The following is a 19,238-nucleotide window of genomic DNA, read 5'->3' as shown; positions in this document are numbered from 1 at the left end:
GGATGTATTCTCTGTTTGTCAGGCCTTCAATACTGGGTAAGACTACAAGGTAGGGAGGGATGTATTCTCTGTTTGTCCAGCCTTCAATACTGGGTAAGACTACAAGGTAGGGAGGGATGTATTCTCTGTTTGTCCAGCCTTCAATACTGGGTAAGACTACAAGGTAGGGAGGGATGTATTCTCTGTTTGTCCAGCCTTCAATACTGGGTAAGACTACAAGGTAGGGAGGGATGTATTCTCTGTTTGTCAGGCCTTCAATACTGGGTAAGACTACAAGGTAGGGAGGGATGTATTCTCTGTTTGTCCAGCCTTCAATACTGGGTAAGACTACAAGGTAGGGAGGATGTATTCTCTGTTTGTCCAGCCTTCAATACTGGGTAAGACTACAAGGTAGGGAGGGATGTGTTCTCTGTTTGTCAGGCCTTCAATACTGGGTAAGACTACAAGGTAGGGAGGGATGTATTCTCTGTCCAGCCTTCAATACTGGGTAAGACTACAAGGTAGGGAGGGATGTATTCTCTGTTTGTCAGGCCTTCAATACTGGGTAAGACTACAAGGTAGGGAGGGATGTATTCTCTGTTTGTCAGGCCTTCAATACTGGGTAAGACTACAAGGTAGGGAGGGATGTATTATCTGTCCAGCCTTCAATACTGGGTAAGACTACAAGGTAGGGAGGGATGTGTTCTCTGTTTGTCAGGCCTTCAATACTGGGTAAGACTACAAGGTAGGGAGGGATGTATTCTCTGTCAGCCTTCAATACTGGGTAAGACTACAAGGTAGGGAGGGATGTATTCTCTGTTTGTCAGGCCTTCAATACTGGGTAAGACTACAAGGTAGGGAGGATGTATTCTCTGTTTGTCCAGCCTTCAATACTGGGTAAGACTACAAGGTAGGGAGGGATGTATTCTCTGTTTGTCAAGCCTTCAATACTGGGTAAGACTACAAGGTAGGGAGCGATGTATTCTCTGTTTGTCCAGCCTTCAATACTGGGTAAGACTACAAGGTAGGGAGGGATGTATTCTCTGTTTGTTCAGCCTTCAATACTGGGTAAGACTACAAGGTAGGGAGGGATGTATTCTCTGTTTGTCAAGCCTTCAATACTGGGTAAGACTACAAGGTAGGGAGGGATGTATTCTCTGTCCAGCCTTCAATACTGGGTAAGACTACAAGGTAGGGAGGGATGTATTCTCTGTTTGTCAAGCCTTCAATACTGGGTAAGACTACAAGGTAGGGAGGGATGTATTCTCTGTTTGCCCAGCCTTCAATACTGGGTAAGACTACAAGGTAGGGAGGGATGTATTCTCTGTTTGTCCAGCCTTCAATACTGGGTAAGACTACAAGGTAGGGAGGGATGTATTCTCTGTTTGTCCAGCCTTCAATACTGGGTAAGACTACAAGGTAGGGAGGGATGTATTCTCTGTTTGTCAGGCCTTCAATACTGGGTAAGACTACAAGGTAGGGAGGGATGTATTCTCTGTTTGTCCAGCCTTCAATACTGGGTAAGACTACAAGGTAGGGAGGTATGTATTCTCTGTTTGTCCAGCCTTCAATACTGGGTAAGACTACAAGGTAGGGAGGGATGTATTCTCTGTTTGTCAAGCCTTCAATACTGGGTAAGACTACAAGGTAGGGAGGATGTATTCTCTGTTTGTCCAGCCTTCAATACTGGGTAAGACTACAAGGTAGGGAGGGATGTATTCTCTGTTTGTCCAGCCTTCAATACTGGGTAAGACTACAAGGTAGGGAGGGATGTATTCTCTGTTTGTCCAGCCTTCAATACTGGGTAAGACTACAAGGTAGGGAGGGATGTATTCTCTGTTTGTCAGGCCTTCAATACTGGGTAAGACTACAAGGTAGGGGAGGATGTATTCTCTGTTTGTCAAGCCTTCAATACTGGGTAAGACTACAAGGTAGGGAGGGATGTATTCTCTGTTTGTCCAGCCTTCAATACTGGGTAAGACTACAAGGTAGGGAGGGATGTATTCTCTGTTTGTCCAGCCTTCAATACTGGGTAAGACTACAAGGTAGGGAGGGATGTATTCTCTGTTTGTCCAGCCTTCAATACTGGGTAAGACTACAAGGTAGGGAGGGATGTATTCTCTGTTTGTCCAGCCTTCAATACTGGGTAAGACTACAAGGTAGGGAGGGATGTATTCTCTGTTTGTCCAGCCTTCAATACTGGGTAAGACTACAAGGTAGGGAGGGATGTATTCTCTGTTTGTCAAGCCTTCAATACTGGGTAAGACTACAAGGTAGGGAGGGATGTATTCTCTGTTTGTCAAGCCTTCAATACTGGGTAAGACTACAAGGTAGGGAGGGATGTATTCTCTGTTTGTCCAGCCTTCAATACTGGGTAAGACTACAAGGTAGGGAGGGATGTATTCTCTGTTTGTCAGGCCTTCAATACTGGGTAAGACTACAAGGTAGGGAGGGATGTATTCTCTGTTTGTCCAGCCTTCAATACTGGGTAAGACTACAAGGTAGGGAGGGATGTATTCTCTGTTTGTCCAGCCTTCAATACTGGGTAAGACTACAAGGTAGGGAGGGATGTATTCTCTGTTTGTCCAGCCTTCAATACTGGGTAAGACTACAAGGTAGGGAGGGATGTATTCTCTGTTTGTCCAGCCTTCAATACTGGGTAAGACTACAAGGTAGGGAGGGATGTATTCTCTGTTTGTCCAGCCTTCAATACTGGGTAAGACTACAAGGTAGGGAGGGATGTATTCTCTGTTTGTCAAGCCTTCAATACTGGGTAAGACTACAAGGTAGGGAGGGATGTATTCTCTGTTTGTCAAGCCTTCAATACTGGGTAAGACTACAAGGTAGGGAGGGATGTATTCTCTGTTTGTGCAGCCTTCAATACTGGGTAAGACTACAAGGTAGGGAGGGATGTATTCTCTGTTTGTCAGGCCTTCAATACTGGGTAAGACTACAAGGTAGGGAGGGATGTATTCTCTGTTTGTCCAGCCTTCAATACTGGGTAAGACTACAAGGTAGGGAGGATGTGTTCTCTGTTTGTCCAGCCTTCAATACTGGGTAAGACTACAAGGTAGGGAGGGATGTATTCTCTGTTTGTCAAGCCTTCAATACTGGGTAAGACTACAAGGTAGGGAGGGATGTATTCTCTGTTTGTCCAGCCTTCAATACTGGGTAAGACTACAAGGTAGGGAGGGATGTATTCTCTGTTTGTCAAGCCTTCAATACTGGGTAAGACTACAAGGTAGGGAGGGATGTATTCTCTGTTTGTCCAGCCTTCAATACTGGGTAAGACTACAAGGTAGGGAGGGATGTATTCTCTGTTTGTCAGGCCTTCAATACTGGGTAAGACTACAAGGTAGGGAGGGATGTATTCTCTGTTTGTCCAGCCTTCAATACTGGGTAAGACTACAAGGTAGGGAGGGATGTATTCTCTGTTTGTCAAGCCTTCAATACTGGGTAAGACTACAAGGTAGGGAGGGATGTATTCTCTGTTTGTCCAGCCTTCAATACTGGGTAAGACTACAAGGTAGGGAGGGATGTGTTCTCTGTTTGTCCAGCCTTCAATACTGGGTAAGACTACAAGGTAGGGAGGGATGTATTCTCTGTTTGTCAAGCCTTCAATACTGGGTAAGACTACAAGGTAGGGAGGGATGTATTCTCTGTTTGTCCAGCCTTCAATACTGGGTAAGACTACAAGGTAGGGAGGGATGTATTCTCTGTTTGTCAAGCCTTCAATACTGGGTAAGACTACAAGGTAGGGAGGGATGTATTCTCTGTTTGTCCAGCCTTCAACACTGGGTAAGACTACAAGGTAGGGAGGGATGTATTCTCTGTTTGTCAGGCCTTCAATACTGGGTAAGACTACAAGGTAGGGAGGGATGTATTCTCTGTTTGTCCAGCCTTCAATACTGGGTAAGACTACAAGGTAGGGAGGGATGTATTCTCTGTTTGTCAAGCCTTCAATACTGGGTAAGACTACAAGGTAGGGAGGGATGTATTCTCTGTTTGTCCAGCCTTCAATACTGGGTAAGACTACAAGGTAGGGAGGGATGTATTCTCTGTTTGTCAAGCCTTCAATACTGGGTAAGACTACAAGGTAGGGAGGGATGTATTCTCTGTTTGTCCAGCCTTCAATACTGGGTAAGACTACAAGGTAGGGAGGGATGTATTCTCTGTTTGTCCAGCCTTCAATACTGGGTAAGACTACAAGGTAGGGAGGGATGTGTTCTCTGTTTGTCCAGCCTTCAATACTGGGTAAGACTACAAGGTAGGGAGGGATGTATTCTCTGTTTGTCAAGCCTTCAATACTGGGTAAGACTACAAGGTAGGGAGGATGTATTCTCTGTTTGTCCAGCCTTCAATACTGGGTAAGACTACAAGGTAGGGAGGGATGTATTCTCTGTTTGTCAAGCCTTCAATACTGGGTAAGACTACAAGGTAGGGAGGGATGTATTCTCTGTTTGTCAGGCCTTCAATACTGGGTAAGACTACAAGGTAGGGAGGGATGTATTCTCTGTTTGTCCAGCCTTCAATACTGGGTAAGACTACAAGGTAGGGAGGGATGTATTCTCTGTTTGTCAAGCCTTCAATACTGGGTAAGACTACAAGGTAGGGAGGGATGTATTCTCTGTTTGTCCAGCCTTCAATACTGGGTAAGACTACAAGGTAGGGAGGGATGTATTCTCTGTTTGTCAGGCCTTCAATACTGGGTAAGACTACAAGGTAGGGAGGGATGTATTCTCTGTTTGTCCAGCCTTCAATACTGGGTAAGACTACAAGGTAGGGAGGGATGTGTTCTCTGTTTGTCCAGCCTTCAATACTGGGTAAGACTACAAGGTAGGGAGGGATGTATTCTCTGTTTGTCAAGCCTTCAATACTGGGTAAGACTACAAGGTAGGGAGGGATGCATTCTCTGTTTGTCCAGCCTTCAATACTGGGTAAGACTACAAGGTAGGGAGGGATGTATTCTCTGTTTGTCAAGCCTTCAATACTGGGTAAGACTACAAGGTAGGGAGGGATGTATTCTCTGTTTGTCCAGCCTTCAATACTGGGTAAGACTACAAGGTAGGGAGGATGTATTCTCTGTTTGTCAAGCCTTCAATACTGGGTAAGACTACAAGGTAGGGAGGGATGTATTCTCTGTTTGTCCAGCCTTCAATACTGGGTAAGACTACAAGGTAGGGAGGGATGTATTCTCTGTTTGTCAGGCCTTCAATACTGGGTAAGACTACAAGGTAGGGAGGATGTATTCTCTGTTTGTCCAGCCTTCAATACTGGGTAAGACTACAAGGTAGGGAGGGATGTATTCTCTGTTTGTCAGGCCTTCAATACTGGGTAAGACTACAAGGTAGGGAGGGATGTATTCTCTGTTTGTCAAGCCTTCAATACTGGGTAAGACTACAAGGTAGGGAGGATGTATTCTCTGTTTGTCCAGCCTTCAATACTGGGTAAGACTACAAGGTAGGGAGGGATGTATTCTCTGTTTGTCCAGCCTTCAATACTGGGTAAGACTACAAGGTAGGGAGGGATGTGTTCTCTGTTTGTCCAGCCTTCAATACTGGGTAAGACTACAAGGTAGGGAGGGATGTATTCTCTGTTTGTCAAGCCTTCAATACTGGGTAAGACTACAAGGTAGGGAGGGATGTATTCTCTGTTTGTCCAGCCTTCAATACTGGGTAAGACTACAAGGTAGGGAGGATGTGTTCTCTGTTAGTCAAGCCTTTAATACTGGGTAAGACTACAAGGTAGGGAGGATGTATTCTCTGTTTGTCAAGCCTTCAATACTGGGTAAGACTACAAGGTAGGGAGGATGTATTCTCTGTTTGTCAAGCCTTCAATACTGGGTAAGACTACAAGGTAGGGAGGGATGTGTTCTCTGTTTGTCCAGCCTTCAATACTGGGTAAGACTACAAGGTAGGGAGGGATGTATTCTCTGTTTGTCAGGCCTTCAATACTGGGTAAGACTACAAGGTAGGGAGGGATGTGTTCTCTGTTTGTCCAGCCTTCAATACTGGGTAAGACTACAAGGTAGGGAGGATGTATTCTCTGTTTGTCCAGCCTTCAATACTGGGTAAGACTACAAGGTAGGGAGGATGTATTCTCTGTTTGTCCAGCCTTCAATACTGGGTAAGACTACAAGGTAGGGAGGGATGTGTTCTCTGTTTGTCCAGCCTTCAATACTGGGTAAGACTACAAGGTAGGGAGGGATGTGTTCTCTGTTTGTCCAGCCTTCAATACTGGGTAAGACTACAAGGTAGGGGGGATGTATTCTCTGTTTGTCCAGCCTTCAATACTGGGTAAGACTACGAGGTAGGGAGGGATGTATTCTCTGTTTGTCCAGCCTTCAATACTGGGTAAGACTACAAGGTAGGGAGGGATGTATTCTCTGTTTGTCCAGCCTTCAATACTGGGTAAGACTACAAGGTAGGGAGGATGTATTCTCTGTTTGTCCAGCCTTCAATACTGGGTAAGACTACAAGGTAGGGAGGGATGTATTCTCTGTTTGTCCAGCCTTCAATACTGGGTAAGACTACAAGGTAGGGAGGGATGTATTCTCTGTTTGTCCAGCCTTCAATACTGGGTAAGACTACAAGGTAGGGAGGGATGTATTCTCTGTTTGTCCAGCCTTCAATACTGGGTAAGACTACAAGGTAGGGAGGGATGTATTCTCTGTTTGTCCAGCCTTCAATACTGGGTAAGACTACAAGGTAGGGAGGGATGTATTCTCTGTTTGTCCAGCCTTCAATACTGGGTAAGACTACAAGGTAGGGAGGGATGTGTTCTCTGTTTGTCAGGCCTTCAATACTGGGTAAGACTACAAGGTAGGGAGGGATGTATTCTCTGTTTGTCCAGCCTTCAATACTGGGTAAGACTACAAGGTAGGGAGGGATGTATTCTCTGTTTGTCCAGCCTTCAATACTGGGTAAGACTACAAGGTAGGGAGGGATGTATTCTCTGTTTGTCCAGCCTTCAATACTGGGTAAGACTACAAGGTAGGGAGGGATGTGTTCTCTGTTTGTCAGGCCTTCAATACTGGGTAAGACTACAAGGTAGGGAGGGATGTATTCTCTGTTTGTCAGGCCTTCAATACTGGGTAAGACTACAAGGTAGGGAGGATGTATTCTCTGTTTGTCAGGCCTTCAATACTGGGTAAGACTACAAGGTAAGGAGGGATGTATTCTCTGTTTGTCCAGCCTTCAATACTGGGTAAGACTACAAGGTAGGGAGGGATGTATTCTCTGTTTGTCCAGCCTTCAATACTGGGTAAGACTACAAGGTAGGGAGGGATGTATTCTCTGTTTGTCCAGCCTTCAATACTGGGTAAGACTACAAGGTAGGGAGGGATGTGTTCTCTGTTTGTCAGGCCTTCAATACTGGGTAAGACTACAAGGTAGGGAGGGATGTATTCTCTGTTTGTCCAGCCTTCAATACTGGGTAAGACTACAAGGTAGGGAGGGATGTATTCTCTGTTTGTCCAGCCTTCAATACTGGGTAAGACTACAAGGTAGGGAGGGATGTATTCTCTGTTTGTCCAGCCTTCAATACTGGGTAAGACTACAAGGTAGGGAGGGATGTGTTCTCTGTTTGTCAGGCCTTCAATACTGGGTAAGACTACAAGGTAGGGAGGGATGTATTCTCTGTTTGTCAGGCCTTCAATACTGGGTAAGACTACAAGGTAGGGAGGGATGTATTCTCTGTTTGTCAGGCCTTCAATACTGGGTAAGACTACAAGGTAGGGAGGGATGTATTCTCTGTTTGTCCAGCCTTCAATACTGGGTAAGACTACAAGGTAGGGAGGGATGTATTCTCTGTTTGTCAAGCCTTCAATACTGGGTAAGACTACAAGGTAGGGAGGGATGTATTCTCTGTTTGTCCAGCCTTCAATACTGGGTAAGACTACAAGGTAGGGAGGGATGTGTTCTCTGTTTGTCCAGCCTTCAATACTGGGTAAGACTACAAGGTAGGGAGGATGTATTCTCTGTTTGTCAAGCCTTCAATACTGGGTAAGACTACAAGGTAGGGAGGGATGTATTCTCTGTTTGTCCAGCCTTCAATACTGGGTAAGACTACAAGGTAGGGAGGGATGTATTCTCTGTTTGTCAAGCCTTCAATACTGGGTAAGACTACAAGGTAGGGAGGGATGTATTCTCTGTTTGTCCAGCCTTCAACACTGGGTAAGACTACAAGGTAGGGAGGGATGTATTCTCTGTTTGTCAGGCCTTCAATACTGGGTAAGACTACAAGGTAGGGAGGGATGTATTCTCTGTTTGTCCAGCCTTCAATACTGGGTAAGACTACAAGGTAGGGAGGGATGTATTCTCTGTTTGTCAAGCCTTCAATACTGGGTAAGACTACAAGGTAGGGAGGATGTATTCTCTGTTTGTCCAGCCTTCAATACTGGGTAAGACTACAAGGTAGGGAGGGATGTATTCTCTGTTTGTCAAGCCTTCAATACTGGGTAAGACTACAAGGTAGGGAGGGATGTATTCTCTGTTTGTCCAGCCTTCAATACTGGGTAAGACTACAAGGTAGGGAGGGATGTATTCTCTGTTTGTCCAGCCTTCAATACTGGGTAAGACTACAAGGTAGGGAGGATGTGTTCTCTGTTTGTCCAGCCTTCAATACTGGGTAAGACTACAAGGTAGGGAGGGATGTATTCTCTGTTTGTCAAGCCTTCAATACTGGGTAAGACTACAAGGTAGGGAGGGATGTATTCTCTGTTTGTCCAGCCTTCAATACTGGGTAAGACTACAAGGTAGGGAGGGATGTATTCTCTGTTTGTCAAGCCTTCAATACTGGGTAAGACTACAAGGTAGGGAGGATGTATTCTCTGTTTGTCAGGCCTTCAATACTGGGTAAGACTACAAGGTAGGGAGGGATGTATTCTCTGTTTGTCCAGCCTTCAATACTGGGTAAGACTACAAGGTAGGGAGGGATGTATTCTCTGTTTGTCAAGCCTTCAATACTGGGTAAGACTACAAGGTAGGGAGGGATGTATTCTCTGTTTGTCCAGCCTTCAATACTGGGTAAGACTACAAGGTAGGGAGGGATGTATTCTCTGTTTGTCAGGCCTTCAATACTGGGTAAGACTACAAGGTAGGGAGGGATGTATTCTCTGTTTGTCCAGCCTTCAATACTGGGTAAGACTACAAGGTAGGGAGGATGTGTTCTCTGTTTGTCCAGCCTTCAATACTGGGTAAGACTACAAGGTAGGGAGGGATGTATTCTCTGTTTGTCAAGCCTTCAATACTGGGTAAGACTACAAGGTAGGGAGGATGCATTCTCTGTTTGTCCAGCCTTCAATACTGGGTAAGACTACAAGGTAGGGAGGGATGTATTCTCTGTTTGTCAAGCCTTCAATACTGGGTAAGACTACAAGGTAGGGAGGGATGTATTCTCTGTTTGTCCAGCCTTCAATACTGGGTAAGACTACAAGGTAGGGAGGGATGTATTCTCTGTTTGTCAAGCCTTCAATACTGGGTAAGACTACAAGGTAGGGAGGGATGTATTCTCTGTTTGTCCAGCCTTCAATACTGGGTAAGACTACAAGGTAGGGAGGGATGTATTCTCTGTTTGTCAGGCCTTCAATACTGGGTAAGACTACAAGGTAGGGAGGGATGTATTCTCTGTTTGTCCAGCCTTCAATACTGGGTAAGACTACAAGGTAGGGAGGGATGTATTCTCTGTTTGTCAGGCCTTCAATACTGGGTAAGACTACAAGGTAGGGAGGATGTATTCTCTGTTTGTCAAGCCTTCAATACTGGGTAAGACTACAAGGTAGGGAGGGATGTATTCTCTGTTTGTCCAGCCTTCAATACTGGGTAAGACTACAAGGTAGGGAGGGATGTATTCTCTGTTTGTCCAGCCTTCAATACTGGGTAAGACTACAAGGTAGGGAGGGATGTGTTCTCTGTTTGTCCAGCCTTCAATACTGGGTAAGACTACAAGGTAGGGAGGGATGTATTCTCTGTTTGTCAAGCCTTCAATACTGGGTAAGACTACAAGGTAGGGAGGGATGTATTCTCTGTTTGTCCAGCCTTCAATACTGGGTAAGACTACAAGGTAGGGAGGGATGTGTTCTCTGTTAGTCAAGCCTTTAATACTGGGTAAGACTACAAGGTAGGGAGGGATGTATTCTCTGTTTGTCAAGCCTTCAATACTGGGTAAGACTACAAGGTAGGGAGGGATGTATTCTCTGTTTGTCAAGCCTTCAATACTGGGTAAGACTACAAGGTAGGGAGGGATGTGTTCTCTGTTTGTCCAGCCTTCAATACTGGGTAAGACTACAAGGTAGGGAGGGATGTATTCTCTGTTTGTCAGGCCTTCAATACTGGGTAAGACTACAAGGTAGGGAGGGATGTGTTCTCTGTTTGTCCAGCCTTCAATACTGGGTAAGACTACAAGGTAGGGAGGGATGTATTCTCTGTTTGTCCAGCCTTCAATACTGGGTAAGACTACAAGGTAGGGAGGGATGTATTCTCTGTTTGTCCAGCCTTCAATACTGGGTAAGACTACAAGGTAGGGAGGGATGTGTTCTCTGTTTGTCCAGCCTTCAATACTGGGTAAGACTACAAGGTAGGGAGGGATGTGTTCTCTGTTTGTCCAGCCTTCAATACTGGGTAAGACTACAAGGTAGGGGGGATGTATTCTCTGTTTGTCCAGCCTTCAATACTGGGTAAGACTACGAGGTAGGGAGGGATGTATTCTCTGTTTGTCCAGCCTTCAATACTGGGTAAGACTACAAGGTAGGGAGGGATGTATTCTCTGTTTGTCCAGCCTTCAATACTGGGTAAGACTACAAGGTAGGGAGGGATGTATTCTCTGTTTGTCCAGCCTTCAATACTGGGTAAGACTACAAGGTAGGGAGGGATGTATTCTCTGTTTGTCCAGCCTTCAATACTGGGTAAGACTACAAGGTAGGGAGGGATGTATTCTCTGTTTGTCCAGCCTTCAATACTGGGTAAGACTACAAGGTAGGGAGGGATGTATTCTCTGTTTGTCCAGCCTTCAATACTGGGTAAGACTACAAGGTAGGGAGGGATGTATTCTCTGTTTGTCCAGCCTTCAATACTGGGTAAGACTACAAGGTAGGGAGGGATGTATTCTCTGTTTGTCCAGCCTTCAATACTGGGTAAGACTACAAGGTAGGGAGGGATGTGTTCTCTGTTTGTCAGGCCTTCAATACTGGGTAAGACTACAAGGTAGGGAGGATGTATTCTCTGTTTGTCCAGCCTTCAATACTGGGTAAGACTACAAGGTAGGGAGGGATGTATTCTCTGTTTGTCCAGCCTTCAATACTGGGTAAGACTACAAGGTAGGGAGGGATGTATTCTCTGTTTGTCCAGCCTTCAATACTGGGTAAGACTACAAGGTAGGGAGGGATGTGTTCTCTGTTTGTCAGGCCTTCAATACTGGGTAAGACTACAAGGTAGGGAGGGATGTATTCTCTGTTTGTCAGGCCTTCAATACTGGGTAAGACTACAAGGTAGGGAGGGATGTATTCTCTGTTTGTCAGGCCTTCAATACTGGGTAAGACTACAAGGTAGGGAGGGATGTATTCTCTGTTTGTCCAGCCTTTAATACTGGGTAAGACTACAAGGTAGGGAGGGATGTATTCTCTGTTTGTCCAGCCTTCAATACTGGGTAAGACTACAAGGTAGGGAGGGATGTATTCTCTGTTTGTTCAGCCTTTAATACTGGGTAAGACTACAAGGCAGGGAGGGATGTATTCTCTGTTTGTCCAGCCTTCAATACTGGGTAAGACTACAAGGTAGGGAGGGATGTGTTCTCTGTTTGTCCAGCCTTCAATACTGAGTAAGACTACAAGGTAGGGAGGGATGTATTCTCTGTTTGTCCAGATTTACATTGTCTATTTGAAAACACAAACCATGACATTGAAGTGCCTGAAGTCAGTTTGCTTTGTTTATTGGTTGTCTGCTGCATTGGCACAGAAACCTGTTGGTGGAAAATGTGTTGCATATATTTTTTATATGATTGCAGTGTAATAGAACAGGCAGGATGAGCTTGTCTGTGGTGGTTGGGAACCCTCAAACTTCTGGCCCGTAGCCCTGCGTGGCATCGATCAGGCCACAAAAGCAGGCTGGAGTGGCAAAGTCGGAATTCACGTTTATAAATGCAGGTCGCTACAATTATTCTTATTTGTGGTCATGTGAAAATATTTTAAACTTTGAAGACCAGTCCTGTCCCGTCCCCCAGTCAATTTTAATCTGTCCCTTAATAAATAAACACTCACAAACTGCAGGAGAGTGGAGATCCTCATGGCCTTTTACAGCACAGGAGTAACTGTCTACATAGTCATTGGAGACTGAGTATTTGTACTGGGGGAGGTGCTCTCATCTAGATGTTGTCCGTTCTTGTACCAGATGTAGGTGGGGTTGTCAGTCAGAGTACAAGTGGTGATACATGTCAGTGTCTTCTGTCCCTCTGCAGCAGGAGTCACCTTCACCTGCAGACCTGAAACAATATGTATAAAACCACATACACCTCTGTGTTAACAGGATGGTTCATATATTTATCCTGTAATTCATTATGATTTATAGTTGTATCATACAGGGCAGTATTACCTGTGACAGACAGAGTTGTTCCTGGGAAACTATGACCCCAGTCAAAGTTGTCTGTTTTAAAAGTGAAGCGATACTCAGCTGAGTCCTCCTCTCTCAGATCTGAATTTCTCAGGGTGAAGGGACCTCTGTATGTTCCAGTGTATTCCACACGACCTGCATACCCTGGGTCAGTGGTTAGGTCTTCAAGTGTCGATTTATCACTTCTAAACCAGAATGATGATGTGGTGGAATAATGACCAACATAAGTACAGGATATGTCCACTGTTGACCCCTTCAAGACACAGATTCTCCTCTTGGTGTAAGTCACTCTGCTGCACCTCTGACCCTGAACACCTGAAACACAGTGACATAACAAGAGGTCAATTGGATTGTGTTCTCAGTTCTTTCTAGTAATGCTCAAAGTTCTCAAGTTCTCATAGTGAAACCAACACACAGTATAATGTATTAAATTAACACTCACACACCGCAGGAGAGTGGAGGTCCTCATGGCCTTTTACAGCACAGGAATAACTGTCATCATAGTTACTGGAGACTGGGTCTTTGTACTGGGGGGAGGTGCTCTCATCTAGATGTTGTCCGTTCTTGTACCAGATGTAGGTGGGGTTGTCAGTCAGAGTACAGGTGGTGCTACAGGTCAGTGTCTTATCCTGATGTCCACCAGTCACCTTCACCTGAAGACCTGGAGACAAAACAATATCACTGTAAATCCCTTTATCACTGACTTATCACTCTAATACAAAGATGGAAGAAATCCTATGTTATACAGACATAAATACAAACCAAGACAATTTTCCTGAACTAAATGGAATTCAACAGTTTAACTATATTGAATGTAACTGTACCTGTGACAGACAGAGTGACTCCAGGACTTCCAGTATATTTCCCTCCCTCCTTATCTGTTAATAATCTGAATTTGTACTCAGCTGAGTCTCTCTCTCTCAGGTCTGTGATTTTCAGTGTGTGACCATTCTTCTTATCTCCATGATACTCCAGGCGACCTGCGTACTCTGGGTTCTGACCTAGATCTTCAGGTTCTACACCAGTCCCCCATGCAGTGAACCAGAAGGTTGTTGTGACTTTATGACCACTGGGATATGTGTAAGAGCAGAACAGATCCACTGTTGACCCCTTCAAGGTACAGATACTCTGAGTGGTGTATGTAACACTCCAGCCATCCTGACCCAGTACCACTGAAACACAGTTAGACATCACAATGGTATCAGAATTAGAGCAAGGTATTCTGGCTCACACTTTGTTATGGGTTTGTCCACACTTTGTTGCCATATTGGAAACCACAGATAATCATCACTCAGTGAGGTGTGAAACATAACTATTTAAAGTGAAGTGGAGATGCCTAACAGAACACAAGCAAATGTAATACACATGTCTGTAGATTGACGAACATATAACTTATGAATGAGATCATACCTGTCACAGACCAGAGAAAGACCACCAACACACTTCCTGCTGTTCTCAAGGACATTGTTGCATCTCTCAGCCTGCAGTCTTAGAAACATAAACAACAACTCACTCTATAGCTGGTGAATAACTCCACCTGATACATTGAAGTATAAACTGTAAATGGGGTACAGGGCCTCATTACTGAAAATGAACCAGGCTCATATTGTGTTGTGTTCTACAGTCCGTCAAGCTGTACAGCCGCCTAAAGACTGACCACCAGGTTCAATGACAACACACACGCACACGCACACAGACACGCACACACACACACACACACACACACACTGTGAGACTAAACAGCAAGTCTCTCTCTCTCTCTCTCTCTCTCTCTCTCTCTCTCTCTCTCTCTCTCTCTCTCTCTCTCTCTCTCTCTCTCTCTCTCTCTCTCTCTCTCTCTCTCTCTCTCTCTCTCTCTCTCACACACTCACACTCACTCACTCACTCACTCACTCACTCACTCACTCATTACCCTCAAGTATTTGACTTTGACTTATGACTAAAAACAAATAACCAAAAACTATATTTCAAGATATTGTCCAGAGTAGTTCCAGAGTGAAGTGAAGAGGAGAGGTCTTGTACAGTGAGTCAACTGTCTGGTAGTGAGTGAAAACAAGAAGTAAGAGTGGAGTGAAGAGTGAAGAGGAGAGGTCTTGTACAGTGAGTCAACTGTCTGGTAGTGAGTGAAAACAAGTAGTAAGTGTTGAAACCTTATAAAAGCAGTCAGAACACAAGTAGTGGATGCAGAACTGTCCTTCCTGTTTAGTAAAGACATTAACATCCACGACAACCAGACCAACACGCCAGAAAAGGGCTGTTACTGTAATAGAACAGAAATTGTGTAAAAGACAAGTCTGGGCATATATTAATTTGATTTAAAATGTGTCAATTTTCACTGTGGTCTTTTATACTACATACAGAACCATGTAAACAATGTGTTGACTAAACTATTTATAACATTAACATTTTAATGACCTACCTTGCCCTTCTGAGTTCTGTAACCAGGTCAAAGTTCCATGATGTTATTCAATTAGAACCCATTCAATTTACACACCCATGACCATCACTCCTCATCAGCTGCATCAAAGTGGTACTGAAGGTTCAGTGTTCTAGACTAGAGCACCTATGGGTGGTCCTGGGAACCAAACCCATAACGTTGCAGGTGCCATGTTCTACCAACTGAGCTACAGAGGAACATGTTCTGTAAAGTCTAATGTGTATATACAGATTTCTGATATGACTCAGGATGTCTGTCAGAGGACAGACAGGAAAGGAGAAGAGGGAAGTGATACTGAGTGTCTGCATTTAAACCAACAAAATACTTTATACTACTAAACACAACCCACCATCACTGTGTCTCATGTTAATACTACTCCTAAACACAACCCACCATCACTGTGTCTCATGTTAATACTACTCCTATACACAACCCACCATCACTGTCTCATGTTAATACTACTCCTAAACACAACCCACCATCACTGTCTCATGTTAATACTACTCCTAAACACAACCCACCATCACTGTGTCTCATGTTAATACTACTCCTATACACAACCCACCATCACTGTCTCATGTTAATACTACTCCTAAACACAACCCACCATCACTGTGTCTCATGTTAATATTACTCCTAAACACAACCCACCATCACTGTGTCTCATGTTAATATTACTCCTAAACACAACCCACCATCACTATGTCTCATGTTAATACTACTCCTAAACACAACCCACCATCACTGTGTCTCATGTTAATATTACTCCTAAACACAACCCTCCATCACTGTCTCATGTTAATACTACTCCTATACACAACCCACCATCACTGTCTCATGTTAATACTACTCCTATACACAACCCACCATCACTGTCTCATGTTAATACTACTCCTAAACACAACCCACCATCACTGTCTCATGTTAATACTACTCCTAAACACAACCCACCATCACTGTCTCATGTTAATACTACTCCTAAACACAACCCACCATCACTGTCTCATGTTAATACTACTCCTAAACACAACCCACCATCACTGTGTCTCATGTTAATACTACTCCTAAACACAACCCACCATCACTGTGTCTCATGTTAATACTACTCCTAAACACAACCCACCATCACTGTCTCATGTTAATACTACTCCTAAACACAACCCTCCATCACTGTGTCTCATGTTAATACTACTCCTAAACACAACCCTCCATCACTGTCTCATGTTAATACTACTCCTAAACACAACCCACCATCACTGTCTCATGTTAATACTACTCCTAAACACAACCCTCCATCACTGTCTCATGTTAATACTACTCCTAAACACAACCCTCCATCACTGTGTCTCATGTTAATACTACTCCTAAACACAACCCACCATCACTGTGTCTCATGTTAATACTACTCCTAAACACAACCCACCATCACTGTGTCTCATGTTAATACTACTCCTAAACACAACCCACCATCACTGTCTCATGTTAATACTACTCCTAAACACAACCCACCATCACTGTGTCTCATGTTAATACTACTCCTATACACATCCAACCATCACTGTCTCATGTTAATATTACTCCTAAAGCTCTTACGAAGCATACTTTAGGTCATTTTCAAACAAGTCTCCACAACAATCTCTTGCTTTGAGAGTCCTTAAAATACCATACAAAAATATTATATGTGTAACCCCATGTACAATACTGTATCAGATTACTACGCAGAAATACATCTACAGAGTATACTGTACATAACAGAAAAACAAAACATACATTACAATAGCATCGCCATGCACATAACAGGATACAGAAGTTCATGGAAACAAACAAATAATAAAATAAACATATTTTAAGATATAGTCAAGCAGACTTAGAGTTGAGATGTGTTGCAAGTTAACTTACTGGAAGTCTATATAAATAGACACTGAGTGTGAGGTTTGAAGTCTGTGGTTGACACAACATTGAACCAGTCAGGGACAATAGAGTTGAGTAGAGGGCGTACTTGCTTCAAAGCCTGTTTTAGCATGGCTAAGCCATTGAATACACCATTTCAGTTGGTATACCGACTGTTATTAAACGTATGGAAGTTGAAGATATTAAAAACTTGAATATGGAAATAGCCCTCAATGGTGCTGCTCACTCAGTCACAGAAGACATCATGACAAAGATGTCAAGATGTACCTTCTACCCAACTCTATGTCAGGGACCAAGAAGCTTATGCAGAGAGGGCTTCCTTCAGTTGTTAAGCTGGTGAATGAGGACCCAAAAGCGACTTAACGAAAACAGAGTCTTTATTCCAGTATATGACAAAAGTAATAATCCTGGAAAAATCAAGAAGAAAACAAAACAGGAAAAAACTTAAATCCACTCGTAGTAACGAGGACAGACTGGAGACTCGACCATTGACTGCAGGTTGCATCGGGAAGGCACCGACCGTAGCAGACTAAGACACCTGCTCACACGCAGCATCTGAAGGAGACAAAACACGACAGGGCGAGACAAGGACACAGCACAGCGAACATCATACAAGGATCCGACAAGGACAGAAGCGGAAAACAAGGGGAGAAATAGGGCTCTAATCAGAGGGCAAAATAGGGGACAGGTGTGAAAAGAGTAAATGAGTGAGTTAGGAGAATGAGGAACAGCTGGGAGCAGGAACGGAACGATAGAGAGAAGAGAGAGAGGGAGGGGGAGAGAGAGGGATAGAAAAGGGGAACGAACCTAATAAGACCAGCAGGGGGAAACGAACAGAAGGGAAAGCACAAGGACAAGACAATATATGACAAAACATGACATCAGTAGTCACACAGACAGTGTTCGAGAGCATCAAAACTGATGTATCATGGGTACATTGTGACTGACTGAATGATCTATAAATAATATTGAGTAGTTATTCATCATTCAAGGTGATTTGTAGATCTCGACTTGCCTATAAAGTCGGGTGCAAAGTCGAACACTCCCACATTTACAAAAATCCCATTCAAGTCACAGGACTGATATTAATATTTCACATATTAACATTCTCTCATCATGTTCAAATCATCTGGAAGTGACTTTGTTGAGCTTCACAACGCATTTAAAAAATATATTTTGATTGATTTTAAAATTATGTGCGAGAAATGCCTCTTAACAGTCACATTACTTGAATGGGATTTGTGCCACGAATGCTAAAACGTTAGCAAGTGGAAACAGTGTCAGGGGAAACTAAACCAAAGCAGGGACTGATGTCACACCATGTTCATAGACTGATAAAAGGGAAGGGAAACCAATGTGTCATTTTGTCATTTGGGTGAAACTTCAAGATATTATAACAATATATTAGCAAGAGAATAGAGGTGTAAGGACTGGCTTTGATTTGGGGCCATAGTTCTTCAGTCCAGGTTCTGTGGTGGTTCTCTTCAGTCCAGGTTCTGTGGTGGTTCTCTTCGCTCCAGGTTCTGTGGTGGTTCTCTTCGCTCCAGGTTCTGTGGTGGTTCTCTTCCCTCTAGGTTCTGTGGTGGTTCTCTTCCCTCCAGGTTCCGTGGTGGTTCTCTTCCCTGGATGGTCTGATACACGGAGTGCTGAGCGTCTCTCTGAAGAGATGTGAACGTGTCACTGTGGGAGATTTTCACACTCAGAGAGAGAGACAGCGACAAAGGAAACACAGTATGAGCACTTTACACACTGCTCTATAGTATTCTCTCTCACTTCTACTTTCTGTGTTCATCTCTCTCCTCTGTGTCTGTCTTTCTCTCACTCACCCACTTACCCACTCACACAAACAAACACAAATACTATATACAAAATAAACACATTAATGAATATGTTATAACATACTTACAGCCAGAGTGTCTGATCCTCATTTTCAGTGGTGTGTGTGTCCCAGTTAGGGTCAGGATGGACACTCTGTGGAGAGAGAGCTGTGTCAAGGTACAGGGAAAATAGTAGAAAGAGTAAAGAAAAAGCAGTAACTTATCAACAGGAAGTGTGTTGATATCATGACCACTGTAGAGCATCTATCCAGACTATCCAAATAAAGTGACTAAGAAACTATATCACTGTAAATCCCTTTATCACTTAGTATTCACTCTAATTCACAGATGGAAGAAATCCTATGTTTTACAGACATAAATACAAACCAAGACAATTTTCCTGTACTAAATGGAATTCATCAGTTTAACTATATAGAATGTAACTGTACCTGTGACAGTCAGAGTGACTCCAGGATCACCACTATATTTCCT

General features: G+C 43.8%; 1 protein-coding gene and 1 long non-coding RNA gene across 2 annotated transcripts in view; both read right to left on the bottom strand.

Annotated features, from left to right (window-relative positions):
• LOC127931941 (B-cell receptor CD22-like) overlaps positions 1–19,238 on the bottom strand; it is an 84,160-nt gene that overhangs the window by 54,454 nt on the left and 10,468 nt on the right. The gene's annotated exons all lie outside the window — the stretch shown is intronic.
• LOC127932441 (uncharacterized) lies at positions 17,289–19,063 on the bottom strand. The gene is made up of 2 exons (XR_008145302.1): positions 18,836–19,063; positions 17,289–18,609 (listed from the first exon to the last, which is right to left on the bottom strand). It is a non-coding gene; the product is annotated as an uncharacterized LOC127932441 (long non-coding RNA).

Source organism: Oncorhynchus keta, chromosome 10, assembly GCF_023373465.1.
Source record: "Oncorhynchus keta strain PuntledgeMale-10-30-2019 chromosome 10, Oket_V2, whole genome shotgun sequence".
NCBI classification, from domain to species: domain Eukaryota; kingdom Metazoa; phylum Chordata; class Actinopteri; order Salmoniformes; family Salmonidae; genus Oncorhynchus; species Oncorhynchus keta.
The sequence above is the reverse complement of the archived record's forward strand: the minus strand, read 5'-3'. Positions and strand labels throughout refer to the sequence as shown.